The sequence below is a fragment of the Cherax quadricarinatus genome, chromosome 4 (genome assembly GCF_038502225.1).
Source record: "Cherax quadricarinatus isolate ZL_2023a chromosome 4, ASM3850222v1, whole genome shotgun sequence".
Taxonomy (NCBI): Eukaryota; Metazoa; Arthropoda; class Malacostraca; order Decapoda; family Parastacidae; genus Cherax; species Cherax quadricarinatus.
Window position 1 is genome coordinate 61,236,585 of NC_091295.1, and position 12,264 is coordinate 61,248,848.

A 12,264-nucleotide genomic window follows, 5' to 3' on the forward strand; every position below is an offset into this window, starting at 1 on the left:
ACACACCACTTTTATTTCCTAAAGCCTCCTTGTTACACAAATAACCCGCACATAGAAGAGAGGAGCTTAGGACGACGTTTCGGTCCGACTTGGACCGAAAGTCCAACTCTGTCTACTCTCTGTCTTATTCTGAATTCTTCCAATAATAACTACCATACACTTTTCCAGGTATACTCAACAGACTTATTCCCCTATAATTTTTACCCTCTCTTTTGTTCCCTTTGCCTTTACACAAAAGAACTATTCATGCACTCTGCCAGTTCCTAGGTACATTACCCTCTTCCATACATTTATTAAATAAAAGTACCAGCCACTTCAAAACTATATCCCCACCTGCTTTTAACATTTCTATCTTTATCCCATCAATGCCTTCTGCCTTACCACCTTTCATTCAACCCACTGCCTCACGAATTTCCCCCACACTCACAACTGGTTCTTCCTCATTCTTACAAAATGTTATTCCTCATTGCCCTTACTCGAAATCACAGCATCCCTATTTTCATCAACATTTAACAATTCCTCAAAATATTCCTTCCGTCTTCCCGATACCTCTCCTATTTTAACTATCAAATCCATTCGTTCCCTAGGCTTCCTCAACTTATTAATCTCACTCGAAAACTTTTTCTTATTTTCAACATCTCACTCTCTCATTTGCTCTCTTGTTACACTGCTTCACCACTCTCTTAACCTCTATTTTTCTCTCCATATACTACTCCCTCCTTGCATCACTTTTGTAAAACCCTCTCATATGCTAACTTTTTCTCCCTTGCTACTTTCTTTACATCATTCCAGCTATCGCTCGTCTTCCCTCCCAGACCCACTTTCCTGTAACCACAAACTTCTGCTGGACACACTAACGCTACATTCTTAAACCTGCCCCATTACATTTTCGACCCCGTTGACTATACTCTCACTAGCCTATCTATCCTCCAATAGTTTATATATTGCCATAACTGCCTCCTGCTTTAATTTATAAACCTTCACCTCTCTCTTACATGCTGCTTCTATTTTCTTCTTATCCCATCTACCTTTTACTCTCACTGTAGCTACAACTAAAAAGTGATCTGATATATCTGTGGGCCCTCTATACACATGTATATCCTGAAGTCTACTCGACAGGCTTTTATCTACCAATACGTAGTCCAACAAACTGCTGTCATTACGACCTACATCATATGTATGCTTATTTATCCTCTTTTTCTTAAAATATGTATTACCTATAACCAAACCCCTTTATATACAAAGTTCAGTCAACAGGCCCCCGTTATCATTGACGCCTGGCACCTCAATTATATATATATATATAATTAATATATATATATATATATTAATATATATATATATATATATATATATATATATATATATATATATATATATATATATATATATATATATATATATATTCCTTCTTTCTTTCTTTCAACACACCGGCCATATCCCACCAAGGCAGGGTGGCCCAAAAAGAAAAACGAAAGTTTCTCTTTTAAATTTAGTAATTTACACGGGTGAAGGGGTTACTAGCCCCTTGCTCCCGGCATTTTAGTCGCCTCTTACAACAGAATTACGGAGGAAGAATTCTGTTCCAATTCCCCATGGAGATAAGAGGAAATAAACAAGAACAAGAACTAGAAAGAAAATAGAATACCCAGAGGGGTGTGTATATATATGCTTGTACATGTATGTATAGTGTGACCTAAGTGCAAGTAGAAGTAGCAAGACATACCTGAAATCTTGCATGTATATGAGACAGACAAAAGACACCAGCAATCCTACCATCATGTAAAACAATTACAGGTTTTCGTTGTACACTCTCTTGGCAGGACGGTAGTACCTCCCTGGGCGGTTGCTGTTTACCAGCCTACTACCTAGGATATATATATATATATATATATATATATATATATATATATATATATATATATATATATATATATATATATATATATATATATATATATAGATATATAGAGAGAGAGAGAGAGAGAGAGAGAGAGAGAGAGAGAGAATGGTACTCTCTGTACTTGAATTTCAGCTAAAGTCCTCTCCAGCAGAATGCAAAGGTATGTAGAGAACGTTTCAGTCATTTATACTGTCAGAGAGAGGGGAGGGGGAACTTCTTGGATTCTTGAAGTGCTATCCAGCACTTCAAGAACCTTAACTGTGCAGTCTGGACAGTCAAGTTTGGAGAATTATGTTTCGTTTCTTTCTCCTAGTCATAGAACTAGGGACTGCATATCCTCATTGATTTTTTAAAACGGTCGGAAATCGTGCTTTTCTGTATTTGTGTTTAGTAATGAATAAAGAAATGGATTTAAATGAAAGTATGTTGGGGACGGTTGTATGTAGTGTGAATTAAAGGTAGTGTTTGTGTTTGATAACTAATATATCAAGAAAAGACAGTAGATACTTTTTTTACTTGATTTTGATGGATGGTACTATTTGATTAGGCTTGTTGAAGAATATAATAAAATAATTTCCAGTGTCATTCCAGAATCAAACTTCCAGTGTGATAGTTTCGAAATGAAGACGTTACATGTATTGTATGGAATGAATCTTGGGGTGACTTTTTTGCTTCGCGAAATTTGCATCTTACTGAATCCCTTGCTAAACTTAATAACAATTTCTTCAAAAAGTCCCTCTCTCTCTCTCTCTCTCTCTCTCTCTCTCTCTCTCTCTCTCTCTCTCTCTCTTCTGAATTAAGTCTCACAAAACAATTATTCTCTCAGTTTAAAACTCGCTTCAACGTTCGTTTAACACCACTCGCAATTTCCCACCTACATTTACACAACTCTGATATTGCCTGTTTCTCTCGTCCCACTTTTATATTTAAATCTTAAATTTACTTTATTTATAACCACTTATATTTTGCACACAACTGTTGATTCAACATTACCCCCACTCAATTATCTCTCTGATATTCCTGATTTCCTTCAACTTCTTCCCATAAAACTTTCCCAATCTGTTTAACATTTTCTTTTAGTCTGTTTCATAGCATTAAGTGCTAAGAAATCTAGCTTTATTCACTCAGTGTCGGGGAATCCTGCTTCATCTCACTCAGAGCTACGACAGAAATTCACTTCATTCAGTGCTAGGACATCCAGCTTCGTTTTTTTTCAATTCTAAGACATACAACTTCATTTCACTCAGTGCTAAGGAATCTGTTTTTCTCTCAGTATTACGACGTTTAGCTCTATCTCACTCAGCTCGTTTTCACTCAGAATTGGGACATCAGCTTCACTTCATTCAGTATTAGGCAATTTATCTTCATTTCACTCAGAGCTAATACATTCAGATTAAATTTAATCAGTCCCTGGATATCCAGTTTCGCTGCACTGTGTTAAGACATGAAAGTTTTTTTTTTTTCACTCAGTGCTAGGACATCATCGTTTCACTCAATGATAGGGTATCTAGATTATTTTCACTAAATATAAGAGCATCCAGCTTCCTTTCACATGCTTCCTTTTTCACACGCTAACTTCAACACATATCCCAACAACCGAACCTTTATATTTAATTTCTTATTTTGGCAAGCCATTGCTGGAAATCAATAAATAATATTACAAATTCCTCTAATTGCTTATATATCTTGTATGGTGTTCCATCGTTTTCATTTTGAAATAATTTCTCAATCATTTAGATCATGAGCAAAATTCCGCACACTTACGATCCATCGTTGAATCTTGTGTAAATAGCTATCGTGCTTTATCGTCCGTGCCTTCAATATATCAGCCTTATGGCTGTTCTTCACACATATCGTATATTGCCCCAGCTAACTGATGTAGCGACACATGGCTCCAGGGAATGCCCATTGGATGGAATATAGCCGTAATGTATTAAGTTAACATCCCTACCAATGAATTACAGTGGTGTCAAAGGGAGTGATGTATGCTTGCTATCGTTTACTCTCGTGATGTATCGGCACGCAGCTGACTCCATGCTTCATACGGAAATAAACGTGCCGACAAATCACTTCTCTCGCTTTATGGCTCAATGTGAGAAAGTTTACTACACACAATCCCTACTGCGTTCTTGGGAGATTAGAGGCAAATCTATAATAACAGTGCATGTAATGAGCCCCCACATACTATTACAAATATGACGTCTACTCCCCCCCCCTCAAATAGTAGTAAACTATGGAAAATAAGTGCATTGAACACAGTGCCTGTATGGGCCAGTAAAGAAATTGCGTATTAATGACAAAGACACTTGACACAGCGTATGACTTTATTATGACGATGTTTCCCACAAGGAGAACTTTATTAACTTATTACGTTCTATCTAGAGTATAGATGTCACTGCTACTTAATTCATGTGTTACAAACGGTACAGGTGTTACTATTCCTTAAATTATTACATTCTACCAACAAGGCACACCAGTGAGCCTCATGCAGTCTCCCCCTATACTATAGCTTGTTTCTTCTAGGTACAATGACTATAGTGTCGCTCGTGGCTAGGAAATACAGCAGGACAACAAACCTAGGGACCATGCTTGGGCTCACTGGTGTGTCCGGCGTTAGGAGTGGGTTAAGGTATCAGGTTGGGAGCTAGCTGCACTAGTGGAGAACCTGCCGATCTGGGTTCGAATCTTGCTGGTTGCGATATTTCTTTGCATATACTTTAACTTGTATCTGGGAATATATATATATATATATATATATATATATATATATATATATATATATATATATATATATATATATATATATATATATTTATATTTATTTAGTGATTTTTTATGGATGGTAAGGTACCAAAAATTTTGCCGACACTGAAACCCAGTTTTCAACCCATACCGATACTTTTGCTATATTTTTAATTTTAAAAAGTATAATGACCATGTTCAATATTTAAGTTAATGCTTATTGCACAACAGGCATTAAACAATGCAGGAAGTTAAATATTAAATAACTTAATCTCTCCGAGGTGATAATGTCATTACTCATTACTTGGCCTGCTGTGTTAGTTATTGGTTGTCAAAGGCACTTGTCTAGAGAGAGAGAGAGAGAGAGAGAGAGAGAGAGAGAGAGAGAGTAATTTTCACATTCGTGAGTAACAATGATAATGTTAACATTTATTTTTTAGAAATTATCGTCTAGCATTGGCTTGTATTTAGCCTAATCCAGCTTGGCATATTTTAAATAGTCTTACAATATTTCATTGTGTTTGTTTATTAATAAATTATTGTAAACTTATCTAAAATATAATTAGTTGGGTTAGGCAAGTTTACAATAATTTAATATACAAACACATTGAAATATTGTAAACTTATCTAAAATATATTTATCTGGATTAGGCTAAATTAAATTTCGCTTGTTATAATAAGGTTAGGTAAGTTTTCTATCGTTCTTTTGGTACAAAATTATTAATTTTTACATTAACATAAATGAAAAAAAAATATAGTTTTTAACGTATAAGAGAAAATTTTAGAAAGAACTTAATTTTAAATGAGTTCTTTTTAACTGACCAATTTTACCTATCCGGCCCAACATATATATATATATATATATATATATATATATATATATATATATATATATATATATATATATATATATATATATATATATATATATGTATATTATAGTATACGTATATGCAAAACAAACAATGTGAAAGAATAGTGAAATTCCAAGCGCTTTCGTTACTTTTCACATTATCAAGGAACTTTAAAAAATACCTCAAAGGAAGGCATATAAAGGGTAGAGACTACACCTCACCATCACAAAGAAACACCTCACAAACGTGTTGCTTTGTTGTGGGATGTGATGGAGAGGTATAGTCTCTACCCTTTATATGCCTTTGATGTATTGTTTTTATAGTTCCTTGATAATGTGAGAAGTCAAGAAAACGCTTGGAATTTCACTATTCTTTCACAGTGATTGTTTTGTGTATAATATATAATATAATATATATATATAATATATAAAATATATATATATATATATATATCATAATATAATATAATATATCATATAATATATATATATATATATATATATATATATATATATATATATATATATATATATATATATATATATATATATATATATCATATATAATATAATATGTATATATCATATAATATATATATATATAATATATATAAAACATTTTTTGTCTCTTACTTAAGCAAAAAATAAACTTTACATGCTCAAGTTGTATCAATTATTTAAATGCGAAAAAGATGCCAAAATCGTAAAAATTATCGGTGAGCACTGATGAAATGCTGAATGTTAATTAAAGCTAAAGTTTCGATGAAAATATATAACAGGAATAAAATTTTTGTTTCAGAAAGATACCTAATACAATGTTGAGCTGAGAGCAGCGTGTGCCCTTCACTAGTGCCTGGAACACTGAATCATAAACAGAAACCAGAGAGTCATGCAATAGCTATGTGGACAAATTACTATGTAGGCCGTAGAGGGAGAGAGGTGTAGAAGGGAGAGGTTATTGTAGAAAAGAACTCCAGTACTATCATCGCTGGCTCCCTTCCATCACACTCACCTTGTGACTAAAACGATACCTGTCTCTTCCCTCTCCCCTCTCCTTTTCTCCCTTCTCCTTTATTCTTCTCCCTCTCTTGCATCCCAGCCCCTATCGACGCTGACGTCTTTCCTTCCAAACAAAAGGAATTCAGGAGAACAAGGCGTATGAGAGAATATTAGAGAACAATGGAGACATTCGAGAAGAGACGTAACACGAGGGAGAATGGTATGAAGCAAACCCCTGGATATAACTGTGAAGGTCAGTATTATATTACCTTTTATAACATAGCTGATACCTTACACCAAAATTAATGTCTTGTATATCACACGAAACACCAATTACATTATGAATACCTTTTAAATGATAACTAATTATTTTACATTACAATTCCTCTATATCACAATATTTTATGTATCATAATTAATACCCTGTATGTCACTTCTTTTACTTTGCATATCACAATTAATCACTACTCTTACTTTGTATATCGCAATTAACCACTCCTCTTACCTTGTATATCGCAATTAATCACTATTCTTACCTTGTATATCACAATCACTACTCTTACCTTGTATATCACAATCACTACTCTTACCTTGTATATCACAATTAATCACTACTCTTACCTTGTATATCACAATTAATCACTACTCTTACCTTGTATATCACTACTCTCATCTTGAACATAACTATTAATACCTTGACTCACAATTAATACTGTCTGTATCACAATTAATACCATGTATATCACAATTAATATCTTGTATATCACAATTCTTACCTTATGTATCATAATTGTCTTCTATATCACTACTCCTACCTAGTATATTACAACTCTTACCTTAAATATCACAAATAATGCATTTTATAAGTATGTAACTATTTATTGCACAGCGTCCTGCAAGTGTGTAAAACAAAGTTCAGTTTCGATCTGTTTAAAATATTTGTATAAATTAATAAGGTAGCCAATGGAATGCGAACACTTTTATGGAAATCGCTAATTCTTATTTTTTTCCTTTCCAGACAATTTCATGAGAATATCTTTTTTGGACTGTCTTTAAGTCACCTGTGTATGAGTACTATGATACTTGCGAAGACATGCTATGCAGAGGAGGCTTGTATTGGGAGATAATACTGCTCTACACAAAGAAAAACTAAATCATCAACACTTGATAAATCTCTACACAACAAACCGTTGTCAACATAAAGATTGTTCTGCAACATGTCTTATGTTAACTATTTGATACAATGAGTCTTGCTGAAATTAAGAAGGTAATTTTCCTCTTGATCATTTTAGGAACGAGATTTTTAATAAATTTTTGTGCGATATTAAGGTAAAAAAAATCTGGATGATCGTTTACCTAATATACTTTGTAGATGAATGGTTCAGAGAACCGACATGTTGATAAATTAGGCACATGTGCAACTCTTGGGTATCTTTATTGAGGAAACGTTTCGCCACACAGTGGCTTCATCAGTCCATACGTAGGAGAAACTTGAAGAACAGGAGGAGAATGAGGTAATCAGTCCCTCAACCTTGAGTCGATGTGTTCAGTCCATCAATCTTGAATAGAATACGGCATATGAGCGGAGAAGCAGCTTATAAACCGTAAGGCTGGAGAGGTGCAGTAGTCATAGGTGGTGTCATATTTGTTCAATGTGGAAGTAGGTCGTGCCCAAGAATTAGGCAAGCGAAGAATTCCTAAGTATTAAGATCCCAAGAAGTTGCAGTGTCTGACAGGTTTGTAGATGAATGGTTCAGAGAACCGACATGTTCTTCAAGTTTCTCTTACGTATGGACTGATGAAGCCACTGTGTGGCGAAACGTTTCCTCAATAAAGATACCCAAGAGTTGCACATGTGTCTAATTTATCACCTAATATACTAAATAAATCCTTCGCATCTGATGTAATATGTCATTTATGTTGTGGCCATAATTGTTTAAGATATATTTATCGAAACATTATGGGTGTTAAGGTAAAAATATACCTTGAGATCACAACCGACTGTCGAGCTTCCTAGCCAACCGCTGGTACCTTAAATAATTCATTAGTTTTCAACTGCGTATCTTTTATGTCACATATCTAAACTTTTCTTAATAATATGGCTTCATTAACACAGACACAGAGAGACAGGCGCACGCACACACACACACACACACACACACACACACACACACACACACACACACACACTAGGTGAGTACACAGAGCAAGCTTTCTCGATCAAATACGAGGAAATAATGGTGGAGGCTTTTATGTTTTTATCTCTGCTGGTAAACAGTACTGTATACCTATGACCAAGTGATACATACGTCACATTTTGTATTTTATTAACTAATAATTTTAGATATAAAAATCCAACTTTTCCTTTCAAAATAAATTTGTAAATGTTACAGGTAGACTGTGGTTTTAAATTAATAAATTTGAAAGAGGTAATTACATTTTTTATTAAAAAAGAGTTGGACCGTCTTAAGGAGTAGTGTGTGAGACTTTTGCCGATCTCAGGTTTTACCAATATTAAATATACTAGGTCTTAGGCCTGCACATGTTAAATATATTTTGCACCTCAGACCTGAAATCTACATATATAAAATTCTTTTTACACCTCCAAGCCTCAAGCAGTCAGTTTAAAAGACATTTTACATATATAAATAACAGATTCATTTGCAGGAAATATTTTGTGCATCTGAATTTAAAATATATAAATTTAGTACCAAGCCAACGATATATAAAAAAGTAAAATAACATTTATTTTATACCATTATTATTTCACATTTTTATAAAAATTCTGAAATATTTCCATATATTTTGAATCAAACAAATTCATTATTTCAGCTCTGTCAAGTAAATTAAGCAAAATCTCATTTTATTTTGAAACTCCTTAATAAAGCTTAGTAGGTTAGGGAATTATTAACTAGTTTTATTAACTAATAAAATTAATACCTTAGAGTCGTACACTAAAAAGCTGCAGGTAACCACTTACACTGAGAAGCTGCAGGTAACCACTTACACTGAGAAGCTGCAGGTAACCACTTACACTGAGAAGCTGCAGGTAACCACTTACACTGAGAAGCTGCAGGTAACCACTTACACTGAGAAGCTGCAGGTAACCACTTACACCGAGAAGCTGCACGTAAACACTTACACCGAGAAGCTGCACGTAAACACTTACACCGAGAAGCTGCAGGCAACCACTTACACCGAGAAGCTGCAGGCAACCACTTACACCGAGAAGCTGCAGGTAACCACTTACACCGAGAAGCTGCAGGTAACCACTTACACCGAGAAGCTGCAGGTAACCACTTACACCGAGAAGCTGCAGGTAACCACTTACACCGAGAAGCTGCAGGTAACCACTTACACCGAGAAGCTGCAGGTAACCACTTACACCGAGAGGCTGCAAGCAATAACCTACACTGAGAGGCTGTAGGCAATGACCTACACTGAGAGGCTGCAAGCAACAACATACACTGAGAGGCTGCAAGCAACAACATACACTGAGAGGCTGCAAGCAACAACATACACTGAGAGGCTGCAAGCAACAACATACACTGAGAGGCTGCAAGCAACAACATACACTGAGAGGCTGCAAGCAACAACATACACTGAGAGGCTGTAGGCAATGACCTACACTGAGAGGCTGCAAGCAACAACATACACTGAGAGGCTGCAAGCAACAACATACACTGAGAGGCTGCAAGCAACAACATACACTGAGAGGCTGCAAGCAACAACATACACTGAGAGGCTGCAAGCAACAACATACACTGAGAGGCTGCAAGCAACAACATACACTGAGAGGCTGCAAGCAACAACATACACTGAGAGGCTGCAAGCAACAACATACACTGAGAGGCTGCAAGCAACAACATACACTGAGAGGCTGCAAGCAACAACATACACTGAGAGGCTGTAGGCAATGACCTACACTGAGAGGCTGCAAGCAACAACATACACTGAGAGGCTGCAAGCAACAACATACACTGAGAGGCTGCAAGCAACAACATACACTGAGAGGCTGTAGGCAATGACCTACACTGAGAGGCTGCAAGCAACAACATACACTGAGGGGCTACAAGCAATCACTTACACTGAGAAGCTGCAGGTAACCACTTACACTGAGAAGCTGCAAGCAGTCACTTACACTGAGAAGCTGCAGGTAACCACTTACACTGAGAAGCTGCAAGCAGTCACTTACACTGAGAAGCTGCAAGCAGTCACTTACACTGAGAAGCTGCAAGCAGTCACTTACACTGAGAAGCTGCAAGCAGTCACTTACACTGAGAAGCTGCAAGCAGTCACTTACACTGAGAAGCTGCAAGCAGTCACTTACACTGAGAAGCTGCAAGCAGTCACTTACACTGAGAAGCTGCAAGCAGTCACTTACACTGAGAAGCTGCAAGCAGTCACTTACACTGAGAAGCTGCAAGCAGTCACTTACACTGAGAAGCTGCAAGCAGTCACTTACACTGAGAAGCTGCAAGCAGTCACTTACACTGAGAAGCTGCAAGCAATCACTTAAAAGCTTCAAGCAATGACTTACACTGATACTGAAAGCAATCACACACTGAATAATAATACACCCAAATATGTATACACACAAATACGTATACACCCAGGTAAGTATATATGCATACATGTGTGTACATTCAGTAATTATATATACAGATAAATATACACTCAGATAAGTATACACCCATATAAGTATACATGTAGATAAGTATACACCTAGATAAGTATTCAAGCAGATCAGTATACACCCAATTAATTATACACCCAGATAAGTATACACGTAAGTAACCTGACACATGATACTATAGTTATAGTCAAATATCAGGACGTATAGGCATGAACATGTTACCCTTAGTGATGAACAGTCATAGCCATGAATGAACAGTCACAGTGATGAATAAACAGTGATGAATGAACAGCCATAGTGATGAATGAACAGACATGGTGATAAATGAGCAGCCATGGTGATAAATGAACAGCCATGGTGATAAATGAGCAGCCATGGTGATAAATGAACAGCCATAGTGATGAATGAGCATAGTGCTGGATGAGCAACCTAGTGCTGAATGAGTAGCCATAGTGCTGAATGAGCAGCCATAATGCTGAATGAGCAGCCATAGTGCTGAATGAACAGCCATAGTGCTGAATGAGTATCCATAGTGAACCAGGACATCATATAACAAAAATTTACTAATACTCAAAGCGGTGAAAGAGGATACTCTTGTCCATCTGAGTGTGTGGTAGCGTAGACTCTGATGGTGCAGATGGGAGGTTAAACATTCCCAATATAACAAATGTTTTCACAATGGTGGATTATCAAGCTGTCAAATACGACTTGACAACGCCCAATTCGAACAAAAGTTTGCCCCAGTAACATGGACACATAAGAACATAAGAAAGAAGGAACACTGCAACAGGCCTACTGACCCATGCGGAGCAGGTCCATGTTCCCCCCCGGATACGACCAATGACCCCACCCCCCGGATTAGCCCAATAACCCACCCAGTCTGGTCACCTCCACTCAAGAAGGGAGCACTGCACCAGACCCAGCAGCACAAGCTAGTCAGGTCCAACTCACACCCACCCACACCCACTCATATATTTATCTAACCTATTTTTAAAACTACACAACGTTTAAGCCTGAATAACTGTACTCGGGAGTTTGTTCCACTCATCCACAACTCTATTACCAAACCAGTGCTTTCCTATATCCTTCCTGAATCTGAATTTTTCCAACTTGAAACCATTGCTGCGAGTC